Below are 19,338 nucleotides of genomic sequence, written 5' to 3'. Positions count from 1 at the left end.
ACTACTCAGTCAAACAAAGAGAATGAAATGATGCCATTGAAGAAAGATGGGTGGACCTAGAGATTATCACACTCAGTGTAATAAACCAGAGAAACACAAATATCATATGATATTGCTTATGTACAGAATATTTCAAAATGACACAAACGAACTTATTTACAAAACAGAAATAGACTCACATAGAAAGCAAACTTGTGGTTACCACAGGGGATAAGTGTGGGGGAGAAATAGATCAGGAGATTGGAATGGACTTGTACCCGCTGAGAGAAACTGGTGAAAGGGTTAGTCACTCAGTCGTGTCCGACTCTCTGAGACTCATGGACTGCAGCCCACCAGGCTCCTCTGTCATGGGATTTCCCAGACAAGAAGAGTGGAGTGGATTTCCATTTCCTTCCCCAAGGGTTCTTCCTGACCCAGAGATCAAAACCAGGTCTCCGGCATTACCGGCAAATTCTTTACCATCTGAGCCACCAGGAAAGCCCCTGCTATTCATATGCATTGTAGTAGATAAGCAGCAAGGAAACTCTATTCAATGCTCTCGATGACCTAGATGGAAAGAGGACCTGAAAAGGAGCAGACTCATGTGCGATTTGTCGTTCAGTCTCTCATTCGTGTCCGACTCTGTGACCCCATGGTCTGCAGCATGCCAGGCCTCCCTGTCCTTCACTATCTCCCAGAGTTTGCTCAAATTCACGTCCATTGAGTTGGTGATGTCATCCAACCATCTTGTCCTCTGCTGTCCCCTTCTCCTCCTGCCTTCAGTCTTTCCCAGCATCAGGGCCTTGTCTAATGAGTTGGCTCTTCACATCAGGTGGCCGAAGTACTGGAGCTTCAGCTTCAGCATCAGTTCTTTCAATGAATATTCAGGACTGATTTCCTTTAGGATTGACTGGCTTGAGCTCCTCGCAGTCCCAGGGACTCTCAAGAGTCTTCTCCAACACCACAGTTCAAAAGCATCACTTCTTCAGCACTCAGCTTTCTTTATAGTCCACCTCTCACATCCATACATGACCACTGGAAAAACCATAGCCTTGACTAGACAGACCTTTGTTGGTAAAGTAATGTCTCTGCTTTTGTAATATGCTGTCTAGGTTGGTCATAGCTTTTCTTCCAAGGAGCAAGCGTCTTTTAATTTCAAAACTGCAGTTACCATCTGCAGTGATTTTGGAGCCCCAAAAAATAAAGTCTCTCACTGTTTCCATTATTTCCCCATCTATTTACCATGAAATGATGGAACTGGATGCTATAATCTTAGTTTATTTGAATGTTGAGTTTTAAGCCAGCTTTTTCACGTGTAGACTATATATATACACATCAGTCAGTTCAGTTCAATTCAGTTCAGTCACTCAGTCGTGTCCGACTCTTTGTGACCCCATGAATCGCAGCACGCCAGGCCTCCCTGTCCATCACCAACTCCCGGAGTTTACTCAAACTCATGTCCACTGAGTCAGTGATGCCATCCACCATCTCATCCTCTGTCGTCCCCTTCTCCTCCTGCCCCCAATCCCTCCCAGCATCAGGGTCTTTCCCAATGAGTCAACTCTTCTCATGAGGTGGCCAAAGAATTGGAGTTTCAGCTTCAGCATCAGTCCTTCCAATGAACACCCAGGACTGAGCTCCTTTAGGGTGGACTGATTGGATCTCCTTGCAGTCCAAGGGACTCTCAAGAGTCTTCTTTTGAACACCATAGTTCAAAAGCATCAATTTTTCGGCGCTCAGCTTTCTTCACAGTCCAACTCTCACATCAATACATGACCACTGGAAAAACCATAGCCTTGACTAGATGGACCTTTGTTGGCAAAGTAATGTCTCTGCTTTTTAATATGCTGTCTAGGTTGGTCATAACTTTCCTTCCAAGGAGTAAGCGTCTTTTAATTTCATGGCTGAAATCACCATCTGCAGTGATTTTGGAGCCCAAAAAATTAAAGTCTGACACTGTTTGCACTGTCTCCCCATCTATTTCCCATGAAGTGGATGGGACCAGATGCCATGATCTTAGTTTTCTGAATGTTGAGTTTTAAGCCAACTTTTTCACTCTCCTCTTTCACTTTCATCAAGAGGCTTTTTAGTTCCTCTTCACTTTCTGCCATAAGGGTGGTGTCATCTGCATATCTGAGGTTATTGATATTTCTCCCGGCAATCTTGATTCCAGCTTGTGCTTCATCCAGACCAGCGTTTCTCATGATGTAATCTGCATATAAGTTAAATGGCAGGGCGACAATATACAGCCTTGACATACTCCTTTTCCTTTTTGGAACCAGTCTGTTGTTCCATGTCCAGTTCTAACTGTTGCTTCCTGACCTGCATACAGGTTTCTCAAGAGGCAGGTCAGGTGGTCTGGTATTCCCATCTCCTTCAGAATTTTCCACAGTTTATTGTTATCCACACAGTCGAAGACTTTGGCATAGTTAATAAAGCAGTAATAGATGTTTTTCTGGAACTCTCTTGCTTTTTCGATGATCCAGCAGATGTTGGCAATTTGATCTCTGGTTCCTCTGCCTTTTCTAAAACCAGCTTGAACATCTGGAAGTTCACAGTTCACGTATTGCTGAAGCCTGGCTTGGAGAATTTTGAGCATTATTTTACTAGCATGTGAGATGAGTGCAACTGTATGGTAGTTTGAGCATTCTTTTGGATTGCCTTTCTTAGGGATTAGAATGAAAACTGACCGTTTCCAGTCCTGTGGCCACTGCTGAGTTTTCCATATTTGCTGGCATATTGAGTGCAGCACTTTCACAGCATCATCTTCCAGGATTTGAAATAGCTCAACTGGAATTCCATCACCTCCACTAGCTTTGTTCATAGTGATGCTTCCTAAGGCCCACTTGACTCCACATTCCAGGATGTCTGGCTCCAGGTGAGTGGTCACGCCGCCGTGGTTATCCGGGTCATGAGTACCTTTTTTATATGTGACCACATCTCTCTGCTGCTCACCTGGAGTTAGCATAGCGCAGTAAATCGACTCTGCTCCAAAATGTTAATAAAATAAAAATTAGAAAAACACAGGAGTGGTGTTGGGATGAGGGCCCCGGATGGCAGTCCCCGAGTGAGTGCTAGCAAGGTGGGCAGACCCTTTCTGTTCTAAGCTGTATCTGGTTCTGTAATTTATGAGCATGTCCACCTCCACATAGGAGAAGTACCACCAAGATGGAGCTCAAACCAGTAAACTTTATCCACCTTGAAAATTCTCACAAGGCTGAAGTGTTAATGGAAAGTCAGCACTGAAATTAAGCCACTCAAGCCTCAGTGCAGGGGTGTCTAATCACACTGGCGTCTGTGTCTGATGAGCTGAGTCCTGGGCCAGACGAACCAAGGATCCTGTGCAAGGCAGACTAGATGTGGAAACCACGCTTTCTTAACAAACTGCCCAAATTCCAAGATCAACACGACAAGGATAAAGACCTTAGTAATTTTTGTACATGTAAGCTGTTTGTAGTTTTTGTAGAAATAAAGAATTACTTAGATGAACTCCCAGTGCTCATATATTTTCCAGCCAGTGTTGCTAACGAGAGTCAAGCTGCATTTATGAATGTAAATTATTAACATTGGCCCATTAATACGTGGCAGCTAATTTGCAAGTTACTGTTGGTAAACACCATAAAATTGTATTAAATATTCATATAATCATTGTCATAATTAATCCGTAAAGCAATTATTATTAAAATGAAAGTATCTTGTCTTATAAATAACCAGATAGAGTAGGACTTACAAAGATAGGACACAGCTCTTCAAGGCTTGCAGCTGCCAAGTCAAGTGAAATTTCAGCTGTGAGCCTGGCTTCCAAGGGTTGCCTGAACTGTCTGATCCAAGTCACATTAGCAAGGTGAGACGGTCTGTGAGCAGAGAATGAGGTGAGAGCAGGGCTTCTCCAACTCACCCTGGTTCTGTCACCATTTCCTTTTGGAGTCTTCTGTCTCACTTGTTACCATCCAGGTGAGTAAGCCAGGTGGCCAGAGGGTCAAGACTCAAGGGACGCCCCCAGGACTCGGGTCTGGGAGGAGGAGGCTCCCAGGGCCCCTGGTCTTTGCTCCCCACACCCCCGCTATCTGCCAAGGGTGGGCAAGGCTGTTGTGTCCTGGCCTGGCTGGTTGTCTCAGGAAGGCAAGAAGAGGCAGAGGATCGATCTGAGAGTGGGTAGACCCCAGATGCCCCTGGGCAGTGGTGCGGCCCGGCTTTCCAAGGGTGGCAGCCTGAGCTCCAGGCCTGCAGAAAGCCTGGGCTTTGGGGGGCTGGGGTCCCAGCACCCTTCCTCAGCACCCTGACTAGCCAGGGCCGAGAGGGGAAAACTGGCCTCCAGGAGTGTGGAGCCAAGAAGACGAAAAAAGAAATGCCATTTAGAATGATCTTCTTCGAGAATTGTAATGTACCAGGATACACAAATACACAATACTTATTGGTATAATCTGTTTTCTGATAATGAAAGAAAATAAAGACATTTCGGAATAAGTTAAAAAAAAAAAAAAGTAATTGCAGCTCCCAGATGGGATGGGCAGAGAAGCGTCTGGATGGCGGACACTGCTCGGCATCAAGAGGCCGTCTCCCTGCTGGGCCTAGCCTGGCCTTCAGCTCGTGTGTCGCCGTGTGGCCCTTGGCCTGAGCAGGGTGTGGGGTCGTGTCTACCCGTCCCCTTCCTGCCACGAGTCTCTTCTGGGCAAACGGGGCTGTGGGCCAGTGGTCACTGCCCAGAAGGCTGGGAACTTTACTTTCCTTGAAATATTGCAAGTACACATCCAAAATAAATCACAGATTGCAAAAAGAGAAATACTCGAAGGCGTTTAATCTGGTTAATAGCTTAGTAGAAAACAAGTACTCAAATCAATTTAAAATGTGCTTTTCACTTCCATGTTAAAACTGCACAAGACCAATTAAGTGCTGTTAGCAACTGGGACCACTTCCCTCCAAAATATTTTGCATTTGAAGAAAAAAGAACTGTATTTTAGAACGTAATTTGGAAAAGTAATTTACTATTCATGTATAAAGAAATGTTTGTGAGCCATTTAACTGGTTATGAAATGATATCTTTAAAATCTGGTCTAGAGACATATTTATGATCATTTTTTCTTTGATTAAATATTTTCTTTAATGTCTTTCAAGAACACCAGTGAACGGCTGGCCGTAGTTCTGAGCAGCAGATGAAAGACTCCCCACATAAAGGAGGAAGTCAGCTTGTGTCGCTCTGTGTGGCCGCAGCTCTGGTTTAGGTGGAAGTCAAGTGCCCTTTCTTCCTTCACTTCCCGAAACAGAACTTCGGCCAGAACAGAAGTTGCTTAATGAGAAGCCTCAAACCGAGATGTCATTAAGTGATGCGGCCTCTACATGATCCACCTTTGGCCGCGGAATTTGTAACCTGCTGCTCTCAGCGTTCAGATGAAGTCGTGCAAAAGCAGAGCCTGTCTCAGGGAGAGAGAGAGACAGAGAGACTGGGAGTGAGATGGAGAGGCAGAGAGAGATGGAGGGAGCCCTGGGCTGCCCCTGTGGGCATGAGTGTTGTCCTGAACCCCTGCTCTGCGCATCTGGGGGGTCCAGTCTTTGTCACAGGGAACACTCTGTGCCCTTGACCCAGGAGTAAAGGGGCAGGGAGGAGGGAGGGACCTGAAGAGGCAAAGGTTGGTCTTCAGAGAGGAATTAACCAGAAATCAGCTACACGCCTCTCCCCAAACGATGGGGAAAGCTGTGGCATAGCTGAGGGCTCGATTCACAGTGAATCCTAGTTTCTTCCAAGGGTGTAGTTTAGACCCCTCACGGCTACACTAGAGAGAACTGATTGACTGTTGATAACGAAAAGTCAAGAACATATCTGAGCAGGTTTGAATGAAGGCGTCGTGAGTGTGCAGCGAGCAGGTAATTTAGCACGTCACAGGCGGAGCACCACCCTCTTCGCTTCAGGAGAAACCGAAAAGATAGGAGATACAGTTCCTACTCTTAGTGAAATTATGGTAAATTCAGGAAAAGAATATGTTTGCACATGAAGCAACCTTTACATAGTCTGCAGAAAGTATAAGCAATGTGTCATTGACTAGATATGACAATTACTTGCAAAAATAAACTTCAACAAATATGTTTACTAAAATTCATTAGCTAAGCACCTTCTAATGATGCTTCCTTACAATCCAGGAGACAAGTTTTTCTCCTGGGTGAGTGGCATCTGGGTCCCTGACATCCCCAGTTTACAGGAATCCCTGAGGCTCTGTCACCCTCTGTAAGCTGCTTACATCATCTTACACTCTGGTGAGTGAAGACAGCTCCTAGCGATTCTTACAGGTTTGACCTAGTGTTTTGATTTCAAAGGTATTAAAACTTTTTCCAGCAGAGAACTTTTAATCCACAACAACGACTGTGCCAACTTACAAAGACAAGTCCTTCACAGAGATTTTGCAGGCACTTGGATAAAAATAAGTGACCTTTCTGAGAGAGAAAAAAACTCAAGGAGTTACACAAAGTGGGGGTTGTTTCCACAAGACCACGAAGCAGAAATTTCCTGGTTGTGATAATCAACCCTCTGCCTGCAAATGTATTTTTTTGATTCTCACCATGTTGGTCCTTCTTGAAGCTTTCTTCCAGTATTTAAAAATTGAGGTAGTTCATACAAAATTGATACTTATGACTTCTCTAAAATCTGAATTCACGATGAAATTTAGCCTCTGTTTCTGCGCTGGCGAGAATCAGGCAAGGCGCTTGCTTCTTTCAGACGGTGTGTGTTCTTTGTTCTTTTTCGCGTTGTGTTAGTTTGCATTTTGCCGCCATAACTGATAAGCGCAAACTTAGTGGTTTAAAACAACATGAATTCATCATCTTACAGTCCTGGAGGTCAGAAGGCAGACTTGGTCTCCCTGGTTAAAGCCGAGGTGTGTGCAGGGCTGGTCTCTCTTGGAGGCCCTGAGTCTGTTCCTGCCTTTCCTGGGTCCCAGAGGCGATCGTGTCCTTGGATGGAGGCCCGGCCTCATCTTCAGAGTCAGCAACACCCACACTTCTGACCCTTCTTCTGTGCTTACTTCCCTGTGACCACAGCTGACTGCGTTTAGAGACCTGCCCACCAGTAACCTCCAATAACCTCCTGCCTCCACGCCCATAACCTTAATGGCACCTGAAAGTCCCCTTTTCCGTGTGAGGTGACACAGACTCAGGTTCAGGAATCAGCACGTGGTCGCAGTCATGACTCTGCCCAGGAGGTCAGGCCCGTTCTGTTCCCTCCTGTTCCTCACTTGCCCCCCGAATCAGCCCACAGAGGCGGTGCCGTCTGCCTGAGCCTCTAGGCGGGGTCACCTTGTTCCTCCAGCTGCAGACCACCTGCCATTCAGAGCAGCCTCGGCTGGTGAGCTGAGGGTCCGGGTCAGAACGGGCAAGCCTCCCTTCCAGGCACAAAGGGGCCTCCCATCCGGCGCGTCCTCTTTTCTCTGCACCGAACCTCAGAGGGTCCCTCACCTGTGGACCCGCAAGGTAAAGGGCATGCAGACAGATGGAGCCTAATTCACTCCAGAAGGATCTGGTGATTTCATGACAAATTCTACAGAAGAAATACTGAGGGTACCTTCTAGGGGAGCAAAATCATTTCATCAGTGCCTTTCTCTTCTGTGTTGACATTTCAAGCAGCGTTCTTCCTGGTTAGGGCGAAATTTGGCAGCTTTTAAAATGCTACCAGTTTCTGATTCATACGTATATTCTTTTTATGTATAAAACCTCATTCAATAGAGCTCCATGGAGCACAGCTGCAGCGCCTGGACAGAAGGCTGCACTGAAAATTGCAGCAGGAAGAGGAGGAGAGGCGCAGTGAAAGGCAGTGTGACTCGGAGGCTGCAGGACAGGACGTGGGACGCGGTGAAGGGCTGAGCCGGGCTGACAGGGTGGAGTGGTCATAGGACCTGCCTGTGGGTGTGCAGAGAGGGGGGTGTGCAGAGAGAGGGGTGTGCAGAGAGGGGGGTGTGCAGAGAGGGGGGTGTGCAGAGAAAGGAGTGTGCAGAGAGAGGGGTGTGCAGAGAGGGGAGTGTGCAGAAAGGGGAGTGTGCAGAGAGAGGGGTGTGCAGAGAAAGGGGTGTGCAGAGGGGGGGTGTGCAGAGAGGGGGTGTGCAGAGAGGGGGGTGTGCAGAGAGAGGGGTGTGCAGAGAGAGGGGTGTGCAGAGAGGGGGGGTGTGCAGAGAGGGGGGTGTGCAGAGAGGGGATGTGCAGAGAGGGGGGTGTGCAGAGAGAGGGGTGTGCAGAGAGGAGGGTGTGCAGAGAGAGGGGTGTGCAGAGAGAGGGGTGTGCAGAGAGGAGGGTGTGCAGAGAGGGGGTGTGCAGAGAGGGGTGTGCATAAGGGTGTGCAGAGAGAGGGGTGTGCAGAGAGGGGGTGTGCAGAGAGAGGGGTGTGCAGAGAGGGGGGTGTGCAGAGAGAGGGGTGTGCAGAGAGGAGGGTGTGCAGAGAGAGGGGTGTGCAGAGAGAGGGGTGTGCAGAGAGGAGGGTGTGCAGAGAGGGGGTGTGCAGAGAGGGGTGTGCATAAGGGTGTGCAGAGAGAGGGGTGTGCAGAGAGGGGTGAGGTAAGGGGGTGCAAACTGCCTCTACTTGGGTTGAAGCTGAGGGCTCAGAGACACCACCCAGCAGAGACGGGTGTGTGGACTACAGAAGTCACCTTGCCTGAGCGTTTGCTCTGAGCACTGGACTTTGAAACTTTGATGAAACTGAGATTTTTTTTTTCCCTCCTAAATGTATCAGAATTCAACTTAAAGTGGAATGAGAAAGATATCTTCTTAAAAACTCATATCTGATTCATGGGCAAGTACTGAAGTGGCAACAGGCTGTGGGCACCTTAGGATCCATACAGTCTCTGTGGGCAGAGTGGTCTCTGAACAACCAAGACGCCTTCCCACCTGGCCGGCAGACCTCGATGATGAGCCTGAAACCTGCACAGATGCTTGTTTATTTCTGAAAGGGAAACATGCGTTTTGTTAGAAGGGAGTGTAAGAGCATCAGCATTTTGAGAAGTGATACTCTTCTGAGTCTACTTGTCTTTATGCTAAACTTTCGTTTAATATAAATTCACGTGTATATGTCAAAAAGTAAAATAAAAGATTACTTTTAGCTGACTGTGTGCAGTATTTCTGTTTTTTATCTGATTTAGGGACAGAATACCTGCCATCCTGCTGCTTTTCTCTCTTCAACCCCATCTGACATTTTATTCTAAATAAGCCCCATTCACTGGAGGAATGAACCCATCATGCAAACAGATCTGATCTCTAGAAGGAACCAGAAATTATACTTTGCTTGTAAAATAGCTGTTCAGAAGCATATAACATTTTGGTTTTAGTTTTAAATATTTAGTGGGAATTGTTTCTTAGCAGCAACATCTGTCTGCTTGAAGCAATAAACACAAATATGCAGGGATTGTTTTAAAAAGTGCGTTCTTGGCCTTAATTTGGGAACCAGAGCGTCAAGGACTGAATTGTGTCCCTTCCAAGTGTGCCCAGGGGCTTCCCCAGAGGCTCAGCGGTAAAGAATCTGCCTGCTTTGCAGCGGCCACAAGAGAGGCGGGTTGGATCCCTGGGCCAGGAAGATCCTCTGGAGAAGGAAATGCCAACTCACTCCAGTATTCTTGCCTGGGGAATCCAGTGGATAGAGGAATCTGGCAATCTGCACTCCTTGGGATCACAAAGAGTCGGACACAACTTGGCAACTAAACAACAACAATAATAACAACCAAATGTGTATATTGACCTCCTGACTCCAGGATGTGACTGCATCTGGAGATGGGCCTTCAAGGAGGTGACTAAGCTGAAATGAGGCCGTGGTGGGTCTCTGTTCAGCTGGAAGGACCAGTCCTGCAACGGGGGATGGGGTGGGGCTGGACGGGGAGCCGGGAGGCAGTTTGCTCCCTGGACGTCAGCTGCAAAGGGAGGTCTGTTCTTGCTTGTCTCCGTCAGACTGTTGACGCACATGGTGCTCCTTCTAAACACGCAGGAGCTGAAGGCACGTCCGGAAATGAAGTACCGTGAGCAGTAGTATTTGTGAGGATAAACACGCATGTATTCCACTTGGAAATTTCTACCTTCTGGAAAAATTTCCTGTCTTTGTTGATGGATTAGCTTACAAAGGAGAGAGAAATGACTTTAATTCAAGAAATGGAATAAATTTTAACCCATCAATAAACTATAAGAGCAAAAATATTGTAGAAAACCAGAGCCTGGGCCATTAGACAAGTCCATGGCCAGGCTGAGAAGGCACGGAGGGAGTTGTTCCTGGTGGGACAGAAATGATAGCTAAACTGGGTGCAATTCCATAGTGATTTTAACAGCTGTCTGTCATGGATTCTAAAAGCTGTAGTTCTTTTATAAAATGTATATATTTGACTTAGAAAAAAAGGAACAGTTTTATTGCTGTAATACTTGTCCGATTAATTTAAATTGCTTAAATGTGTTTCTCATGCATTAGTAATAACGTTAGACTAAATTACTATCTTTAATTTTTTGCTGATGCTTTTATTGCTTGGTGATTTATGAAAAACTGCAGATCTACAAAAGTTTTAATTCATCTTTTTCCCTTGTCAGCTTCTGGAGACAGGAAAAGTAATAGGAAAATGAAATTTAACCAGTATATTAAAAAGATAAACTTTAAGAAAGCTTATACTAATTCATCTGTGATTTTACAGCAAAGGCAAAAGTAAAGTATTACAAACTCCATATCAATTTATCATGGGTAATAGAGTATATCTGCAAAGTTTTTATTTTAATTTTTTAATGTTTCTCTGTTTTAATTTGAATTTTTTTACCCACAAAGTTAAACATTTCTCAAGGTTACTTGAGTATTTGAATTATTCTGTGAACTTTATGAGACTGACGCGCTACCTACTGTGCTAACAAGGCACCTTTCTGTGAACTTTAAAAAAAAGTTATTTATTTTTTAATTGAAGGATAATTGCTTTATAGAATTTTGTTGTTTTCTGTCAAACATCAACATGAATCAGCCATAGGTGTACATATGTCCCCTCCCTCTAGATCATAAAGTGCTTTTGAAAATAAACTTTCAAAACTTTTAGGATAGTTTCAGATTTACAGAAATGTTGCAAAGATAGTTGGGTGAGTTTTTATACACCTCAACCCTGTTTTTCCTATTATTAGCATCTTATAGTGGTGTAGTGCGCGTCACTATGGATGAACAGCATTGGTAATTATGATGAACTAAAGTCCATACTTTCTCAAATTTCCCATTTTACCTAAGTCCTTTTTCAGTCCCAGGACCCCATCCAGGACCCCATGGATTGCTTCTCACATCTCCTTGGGATCCTCTTGGGCGTGATTGTTGCTCAGTCTTTCCTTGTTTCAGTAACCTTGATGGTTTTGAAGTAATTCCCAGGAATTTTATACATTGTCCTTGGGTTGGCTCTGATATTTTCTCATGATGAGACTTGGTGATGGGCTATTGGGAGGAAAACCCCAGAGGAAAAGCACTGTCTTCCTCACAGCACACCCAGGGTCTGTCTGGCCAACCTGCCTCGTGGCTGTGGATGTTGGCCGCCTGGCTCAGGGTCTGTGGGGCCTCTTCACTGCAGTTACACCACCAGCACCCCTCCACACGGTGTGTGTGTGTGTTATGCTTCTGAGCACGGCCCACGGCTAAGGCGGGGCTTTGCTCGCTCTCTTGAGGGCGGAGTATCTACATAGATTATTTGGAATCCTTTAAAACACATTCTGGCATTGTCTTATATGCTCTACATATCTATGGGCAGTTAGTTATTTAATTATCTTGTGTTCTAAAGATCATTTCTAAAGCAATTATCCAGATCTTAGAATATATTTCCTCAGAAAAGCAGCATTTGGATTCTCTACCACGGAGGCCGCTCTGATGGCCGCGGCTCCTGTTCCCGGGAAGCTGTGGGGTTCCCCTCCCGACTCCGTCCTCTGGGGATGGAGAGAGCTTGTGGGTCCCTGCTCGCAGTGAGGCCTCTGGGCGCCCTTCTGCTGGTCACTCAGTCCCCGCCACCAGTTCCCGTCACACCTTCCTCTGGAGGAGATGCCCTCCCTGCTCTTCTCTTATCTCACCTTGGGCTAATTCTTCCCTGCTCCTGGGGGCGTGTCCGCCAGCCTCACTGCACCAGGCACTGTGACTAGGGCTTCCTAGGTGGCGCTAGCGGTGAAGCACCCGCCTGCCAATGCAGGAGACAGGAGGTGTTGGCTCCATCCATATCATCAGGAAGATCCCTGCAGGGAGGCATGGCAAACCACTCCAGCGTTCTCGCCTGGAGAATCCCGTGGACAGAAGAGCCTGATGAGCTGCAGTCCCCGGGCTCACACAGAGCTGGAGAGGACTGAAGCGGCTGAGCATGCAGCCTTGGGATGTAAGCCTATCACCTGGGAAACCAGGAGGCATCCCGTGACCTGAGCCCCCCTCCCAGCTCTGCTCCTGGGTGAGGCCCCAGATTAACCCCTCATCCTGGGATCAGGGTGGGGTCTGCACATCGCTGGGTAGCAGCTCGGGCTCCCTGCCCGTCCAGGGATCACTCAGACAAGCCCCCACCTCCTCCTGCAGTGCCGGGGCAGCAAAGCCTCCCCTCGGCCTGTGCCCAGGGCATCCCACATGGCTTGGCGCGGCTGCGGGTCACTCCCGGGGCTCGGAGCGCCCGAGACCACGCCCTGCTGCCCATCTCAGCTGCCTGGGGCTGGCTGTGTGGTAACTGTCCCCGAAACGCCGGGATGGGACCCCCCACCCCCCGGGTGGAGAGGAGACAGGACAGACCCTCCACGACCAGCGAGCGGATGTGAGCGGTCAGCGCCCAGCCCCAACCCGCGAAGCCTCCGCTGGTTCATCCCGCCTGGAGTGAGGTCGGGGGCGGGTGGGGGGAGTGCGGCCGCGTGCGGCTGACCTGGGCTCCGGGTTCCTGCTCCACCTGCCGCCCCTCCGGCTCCCACCCGTCCCCCTCCCTTGGGCCCCTCGACTTCAAGTCCAGCGTCCGGGGCTACGCGGGCTATGCGGACTCCGCTCCCGCGAAGGGCCGCCGCGGGGTCCCCTCGAGCGCGCGGCGCGCTGAGTCCAGGCTGCGTGCTGGGAGCCGCAGACCCTTCGGCACAAGAAGCTGCGGCCTGGGGGCTTCTCTGCTCAGAGACCCGGCCGCCCCGCCTCCTCGGACAAGCCATCTGACGCCCTCCCGCGCCCCTCGGCCCAGCTCTGCTAGCGAGACGGTCACTCTTGAGACCCGGACACCGCGGGGCTGGCCTGGGCCTGACCCTGCAAGCGAGCGCCGGGCTCAGAAATACCTGCTGTCCAGTGTCCTCACTCATCTTATTGACTTGCCTCTTAGCTACTAGTTACACAGTGCCTGTCTTTCAATTCAATTAATTTGATGGACGATTTAATAGCCTTATAGGAAAATCAAAATTGTCCATGAAAATCATGGGTCTGCTATTTAAATAACTAATTTAATGGTAAGTCAGTATTAATTTATATTTCTAGGGCAGTTGTGGAGTTGGACTAAAAACCAGGGTGGGTTTTGCATGGAAACTGAAGAACGCCTGGGAGGAGAGCTGCTGTGGAAAGTTCTGGCAGGAGGTGGTCTGAGCTCAGGCTGTGGAGGGGGAGGGCTGGGTATGGACCAGGGGGCCAATCTGAGTGACCCCTGGAGCCCACCCCTGACCCACAGCAGAGCACCTGAGTGGGCAAAGAAAAGGAGAAGAGATAGGAGCTGAGAAGACAGGAGAGAAATTCAGAGAAAGAGGGGAGACTGTGGCCCTCCAGGCTTCACCGGAACACCCAGGGGCCACCGGCTTGATTCAGACGGGCCTTGGACCAGGCAGCATCTCAGCCTCTAGTCCGTGGCCCTGAGGTCTCATCAGACATGTTTACTTTTTGACCCTATGTGGTAGCAAATATTTTGAAAAAGAGAATTAAAGCTTTAGAAATAGTATGGCCTAAAATTCACTGTGTTGTGTATTGTATTTATAAGAAGAAAAAGATTGGGTAGTGAAGTTATAACACACGTGCTCCTTGGAAGGAAAGCGGTGGCACATTCAGACAGCGTATTAAAGAGCAAAGACGTCACTCTGCCAGGCAGAGGTCTGTACAGTCAAAGCTCTGGATTCTCTAGTAGTCATATTTAGATGCAAGAGGTGGACCATAAAGAAGGCTGAGCACTGAAAAATTGATGGCTTTTGAACTGTGGTATTGGAGAAGACCCTTGAGAGTCCCTTGGACTGCAAGATCAAACTAGTCAATCATAAAGGAAATCCACCCTGAATATTCATTGGAAGGACTGTTGCTAAAGCTGAAGCTCCAATACTTTGGCCCCCTGATGGGAAGAGCTGACTTACTGGAAAAGACCCTGATCCTGGGAAAGACTGAAGGCAGGAAGAGAAGGCGATGACAGAGGATGAGATGGTTGGATGGCATCACTGACTCAATGGACATGAGTTAGAGCAAACTCCAGGAGACAGTGAAGGACAGGGAAGCCTGGCATGCTGCAGTCCATGGGGTCACAAAGAGTCGGACATGACTTAGTGACTGAACAACAAAGTGAAATCTGCAGGAGATTTTGATCACTCTTTGAAGTGGGAGCCTGAGGGGCAGAAGGAGAAGATAGATGCCCAGGACCTCTCCCCAAATCCATGATGAATTAAAAGGAAATGTACAGAGGTTAGCATCACACACCATTACACACCATGACATTAACGGGGGCAGAGAAGGTGGTCTGGACGGCAGTATACTGTAAAATAGAAGAAAGATATTTTACAAGAAAACAGCCTGCTTAGTAAAAAAAAAAACAAAAAACAAAAACTGTTTTGTTCATTCACCGAACAACTATTTCTGAATACATACTGAGAGCCATTATGTTTTAGTGAGTGACTATGTAAGTAAAAGTATATTTGAATTGAAATAGAATGAGTAAGCTGGTGGCCAGTATTTCTAGTTTCTTAGGAGAGATGCCCTGCTATGGACATGCCTTTCAGATACTCAGGTTTAACACGAAGAGCGAGAGGTGAGGGTCAGCGAGGTCACCAGTGGATTCTGTGCTGACACCAACGCCAGGGGATAGGTCCTCGCTTCACAGCATGTTGGGGGGAGTTGTTAGAGGCGGAGAGTGATTGGTTAATGAGAGATCTTAGCACAACCGGATGGAGAAACGCCAGAGGCTCCTCCGCCCTTCCTCCCCAGGGTGACCGGCTGCCTCTCGGACCCCACTGTTTCCCTGCTTCTTCCTGCTCTTTGAGGGCAGCTGGTCTGTCTGTCCTTCACTCCACAATGAGAACGTGAATCCCAACCTGAATCCCAACCGTCGCGATTCAACGAGCGGCTTCTGCGGTCAGGACCCTGCGGAGCCCGCAGGTGGAGGACCTGCTTTCCCCTAAGACACCTCACGCGGAAGGAATCGCGCTTCCTCCTCAGGCTCGGCCAGTGACAGCCGCGTCTCTGATTCTGATCAGTGAAAGGCAGCCTCAGGAGTCAGGCTTCTCTGCACGGAGGATGCGGGCTTCCCCTACAGACTGCATCTGGATGGTCTTTGAAGGCTCTGGGTCAGAATCTCCCTGACGTTCGGACCACCGGCCGGAGCCCCACCTCCCGAGGAGGAGACCATCTCCGGAAAACCGCCTGCGGTGTTTTCCAAACACGTCCCTTCCACACCCAGCTCCTCAAGCCTGCCGACTCCTTGCCGTGGAGCCCAGCCCTGCAGTCCTATCGATAGCCTCAAGTGACTGCTGAATAGGAGGCTTGAGAGACTTACTCACAAGTTTGGGCATCATTCCTGTCTAAATATAATAGAGAGACTCTCAGCTTTAGAAAGTTTTCAAAATTATGCTATGTCAACATGATAGTTCTAAGAAAAATGCCTTAACATACACTCTGCAACACAGGAGTTGAAGATTTTATAACACATTAATAGAATATTCAAGTTATAAAAATGAAAGGCAGGGAGCTATAAGATAAAAATTGAATTAAATCTAATATATTAGACTAAATACAATTCTAAGGCTGACAGAAAATGTCACAAATATTTCATGGTATAGAAGACATGTCATCTAAAATTATTTCATAACAAATACCAGCATTCAAACCTCAGATTTTATCAGCAAAAGCTGGGAGATGGATCATGGGAGAGGAAGAAAAGTGGTATGAAACGCTTCGTTTTTACACACAAAAGAAATACATGATCCCACCTTTTTCTTTGCTTTGATAGCAAGGGAAATATCATGTAAGCCGTTTAAGTACAATTTGTGTCAACAGTCATAAAAGGAATGTAATTTAACAAAAAATAAGCAGGATTTGAATCACGAGGAGGATAAATACAAACTGAATACAGTCTACTTAGGAACAGAAGCAGATACAAGAAAAAGAAGCACAGAACACAAAATCAAAGAGTGGATAGAATGAGACACACTTCCTCACTTCGTGAACTTGAATAGTTTAAAATGTCCCAATTCAAAGGCTAAATCTGTCAGATGGGATGAAGAAACAAAAATTCAACTAAACATTTCACAGAGAAGATACATCTTAAATCAAGTCCAGTCCTGTAACGCTAAAATACATATATTTTAACATACGTAGTTTAAATTCAATTCAAACAGATCCCTTAGATAAGACCAATTTTTATATTTTTTATTGCAAGTACCAGAAAAGCGACATAAATGATCAGTTTAGCGTCCCAGTAAGTACTGGGTTCTAACACAATTGCTCATTGCAAGTGTATTGTGCACAAACGTTTCCCAGGTCTCCCCTCAGTGGTGGAGAGGACTTTGCCCTGATGCCCGGCAGGTTCCCGTCTGTGATGACTTTGCAGGAAGAGGCTGACCCCTGAGCTGAGGACCCTGCAGTTCCCGCTTGGCTCACGCACCGTGGTGGCTGTTAATACAGGCCTGGCTTCTTAGTTCCTCATCGACAGCTCCAGACAGACCCTGTATTGGACAGAACGTTACAATGAAAAACACACAGGCTACGCCAGCGCCCTCTGAAATGAGCAGAAATACATCAAAGCTGCTTCTCGCAGGCCCCTGCCCTGCGTCTGCATCCACACCAACCCCCCCCAAATCCACATCTTAGTTCTATTTTCTCACCAACTGTACAGGTACAACCCACAGAGGAATCTGAATGCATTCACCCCACACTGCAATCTGTAATCCTGGGAAGGCTGGACCCAATTCATGAAACACTTCCAGATCTAAACACTGGTTCTCTCACTTTTAATTTTGAAATATATTATATCTATTTTACTGATTACGTTTTTCTCCTGTTCAACACTAACCCACAGGTACACATTTTAAGTGAAAATATTCTAAATATTTTGACACAGTCAAGTTAAACACAACAATGATATGTTTTTTAATTAGAAAAATTAATGCACTTAAAATCATTTTGGTCAGATATGAGCCGATTTGTAATGTCTTCATTCAAAATGCCAGAGACATTAGGGGGCACTAACTACAATTGGTGGAAAATACTTGTGCAAAAGTGCTTCCATCTGTCTAGACGATGGAATCAGAACGTGAGGTGGTGGATGTTGTGCAGCCCAGGTTCACAGCCGGGTGCCGAGTATTCTCACCGTTTATCGGCGCGTCGCGTGAAGCATGCGTAAGCTGGGTCAGAAATGCCGGTGAGACGCCGAATGGGAAAGCTGCCCGACGGCCCCTCCACGTCTGCGGCGCCCCTGCACCAGCGGGGCTCACCTCCTACATGATTAAGTGGTGACGTGTGTGTGTGTGTGTGTGCGCGCGCGCACCTGCGCGTGTCCCACTCTGTGACCCAGGGACTACTGCCCACCAGACTCCTCTGTCCCTGGAATTCTCCAGGCAAGAATACTGGAGTGGGTTGCCATTTCTTTCTCCAAATTGATGGCTTAGTCTACACTAATGTCTGACTCTTATTGCCTAATCATTTCTGTACAAAGAAACTGAAAAAAGAATGCAGTGGGAATTTAAAGTAAGTTTTCAGTAGACAGGCCCGTATTTTCTAAGCGTTTGCATCATCTGTGGGTTTCTTTCATCACTTGGCCTGTGTTACAGGGTCAGTCCCGGACTTCCTAGGCCGAGCTCGCGTCACTGATGCAGGTGTCTGTGTCCTGACTCCTCCGGCTTGGTCTCCTGTGCACCCCTGCCTGCAGATACAGCAGTAAACTCACGCACAGTGTTCTGGGCTATTCGTCATTTTCGTTGTCACTGCAGTCCTATCAGCCAGTCAGTCAGTCAGCTCAGTTGCTCAGTCACATCGACTCTTTGCCACCCCACGGACTGCAGCACACCAGGCCTCTGTCCATCCCCAACTCCCAGAGTTTCCTCAAACTCACATCCATTGAGTCGGTCAGTCCTATGGCATGGATTTAATTGCATTTATTTCCAGGGAAACCTGTAAAGACACAGTTTAAGTAGCTGCCGAGAATCCCACTAACATGGGAGCAGTCAGCACTGGCATCCAGGCTGGAGCCCCCTTGTCTGCTGTGGGGCTCCTGTCTCCGTGGAGGGAGCCTTTCCCCACCACGCCACAGGCTTCCAGAACCCATACGCTCTCTCTTCCCCATGTCCTGTATCCTATATCCTATATAGACATCCCATATCCTATATGGATAGCATATGTATATACATATATATTATATATAAACACTATATCCGATATACATCTGTAGCCTATATATACACCCTATATCATATATATACCTCCTTCCCTATGTCTCATATACTATTTCATATATGTGTATGTATATATTTATTTATCTTGGCAAGGAGATCCAACCAGTCCACCCTAAAGGAAATCAGTCCTGAATATTCATTAGAAGGACTGATGCTGAAGTTGAAACTCCAATACTTTGACCACCTGATATGAAGAGCTGACTCATTTGAAAAGACCCTGATGCTGGGAAAGATTGAAGGTGAGAGAAGGGGATGAAAGAGGTTGAGATGGTTGGATGGCATCACCAATGCGATGGACATGAGTTTGAGCAAGCTCCGGGAGTTGGTGATGTACAGGGAGGCCTGGCGTGCTGCAGTCCATGGGGTTGCAAAGAGTCAGACATGACTGAATGACTGAAATGAACTGAACTGAACTGATTTATCTTGTATATACCCCACTTCCAGAAAGATGTTTGAGGGAAGGGACTGACACATGTTTTCCAGCCAAATAACGTTTATCCAGCGGTGTCTTTTTGGCCTCACAGCTGAGGGATGTTCCTTGTGGGAAAACTTCAGAGCAGAAGAACCCATGGTCTTTGAGCAAATAGCAAAGCCTGGAGTTACAGCGCTATTACTTCTGTTATAAAATTTTTAACGGTGTACATTTCTAAAACTTAGAAAAATGACAGTGCCATGCTCCCACTCAAATCAAGCAATTCAAGCAGCGAACTTCTCACTTCTTAATCTTTTTCTCTATTCCCAATAAACTGTTTCTTTGATGTAATTTAC

Source organism: Cervus elaphus, chromosome 16 (assembly GCF_910594005.1).
Source record: "Cervus elaphus chromosome 16, mCerEla1.1, whole genome shotgun sequence".
Taxonomy (NCBI): domain Eukaryota; kingdom Metazoa; phylum Chordata; class Mammalia; order Artiodactyla; family Cervidae; genus Cervus; species Cervus elaphus.
The sequence above is the reverse complement of the archived record's forward strand: the minus strand, read 5'-3'. Positions refer to the sequence as shown.